Source organism: Eutrigla gurnardus (assembly GCF_963514095.1).
Source record: "Eutrigla gurnardus genome assembly, chromosome: 21".
Taxonomy (NCBI): domain Eukaryota; kingdom Metazoa; phylum Chordata; class Actinopteri; order Perciformes; family Triglidae; genus Eutrigla; species Eutrigla gurnardus.
The window spans coordinates 12,625,838-12,627,891 of record NC_139932.1 but is presented as its reverse complement, the minus strand read 5'-3'; positions in this window follow the sequence as shown (position 1 = coordinate 12,627,891).

Genomic DNA, 2,054 nt, shown 5'->3' with positions numbered 1-2,054 from the left:
AAACTGCTGCTCTTTCAGTGTCAGGCAGACCTGGGCAGGGAGGATGAAAAGACAAAGGAAGAGCCTCAGGTGGGTGGAACCGTGGTGACCGGAGATGAATGAAATGTCAGCCCAGAAAAATATTGGAAATCTTATATTGAATGACATCAGATGACTGCACAGTAAAGGCAGTTGAAAAAGGCACAGAAATATATTAGATCAACATTTCGGGATCTACGCTGCACTTATTAATATTGTTGAGGCTTTCATTTTAAGTTTCCAAACACCCTCAATATGAACACTTGACGTAGTATTTCTGTTTACTGTTACTGTTTACACTTCGAGGACACGTTTCATGCAGGTCACCATGACATTACCTATTAGATTTAGGACAGCCGTTTTGAAGCCTCGAGTTCGGCATTATGGCCGTCGCCATCTTGGAATTCTTGCAACCAGAAGGGACCATGATAATGCAGCGTACGCTTTAGGACGAGGGCTACCTTGTGATTGACTGGTTGCTCCCAGCTTTGTCTTATCTGAGGGTTGTCCTTGTTTTCGTCTAACTTAAACCCTTCCAAAGTGTGTTTTCAGTTTCCAAGGAAATCCATTTGCACATATCATTTTTATTAAATTTTGAATCATTGCTAAATTAAAAAAAAAAAACACACTCACACTGGAAGAAAGAGAAAAAAATATTGACGATTAAATAATGACCATAATAAACTCTCTGAATCCCATTGAAGTAACAATGCGCTGAACCCCAATGTGCTCCCGGGGAGTGAATAAAATGACAAAACTCAAGACTGTGGGTGTTCTCAGCATTTAGATGTGCACAAAGAATATGTAATGTTCAACTCACTAATTGGATGCAAGATAGCAAACATGAAAAAAGAAACTATGAGTGGAATAATAAAGAGAACCTCTCAGCAAACACAATGTAGCGTCTAATTGAACGTTGTTTAAAACATAATCCCGTTAACTCACGAGAGAACAAAAGAGGCGTGGATGATGCAGTGGGGCTGTCTCACACGATCACTTAGACGACACTTAGGCTCTTAATAACAGACCACTTCTCATTGATTTCAGCTCCGTTTCCAATGTTATCCAGTGGACGGTTAAGAAGCTCTTTGAAGGAGTAAAAAGTTATCAGCACTTTCTTTTGATGCACCTCCAGCAAACCAACCACACTGTCATTACCCAGGAGTGTGTGCTCAGCCCATTTCTTTTTACTCTCTATACAAAAGACTGTCACAAGCCATCACCGATTCCACCTAACACTCCTCAAACGCAGCTGCTGCTACCGGTCGATATCTTTGATATCACTTGTCTTGGTGTCTCCAAAGTGCCTCCTCCGTGTGCCAGTAGTGTCCTTGCACGACTCAAGTTAAGTGACAGCGTTATTGCTTCATCCTCCCTATTATGTGCTGAGCTTAAACTTCAAGGAGCAACTGTGTGAATTTATCTCAATCCTCACGTGGCAGCTAGTGCCTAAAAAATTATTCTCCTTATTATCAGCTTAGCAATGTTGGGACTTCATCCCCGTAACGGTGCATACAAGTGTTCTCATCCAGAGTTAGATGAGGGGATCAATGTCCAATCGCTGTGACTGGAGGCAGGATCCATTGTTCCATCGACTTTCTACTAGACCTTCAATTTTAACTTTATTGTCCCTAACTATTATATTTTTTGCAATCTGTAAGAAACAAAAGGCATGAAGATTTCAACATATAACAGAAAATATGATCAGTAAAACACCCACCAATTGACTAATCATCAACATCTATTTATGATTATGTAATAATATTCCCAAAGTCACATCTCCATCTACTCCACAGTCTTTGTTGGAAAATTAGCTAAATAAGCTCACTGTGTTCATCTTTTAAAGTAGAATAATATGAGTTACAGCCATTAACAATGAGGAAAAGACAGCACGATGCATTTTAGAAAATGCAGGTGTTGCTTGTGTTCTTGCTGCACCAGATGGCGCCATTGAGCTATATGTTGCCTTATACTGGTCCACTCCTGAGTCAAGTCTCCCATGTGGCTGCAGCCTGGTAAACAGACACTGGGAGCCT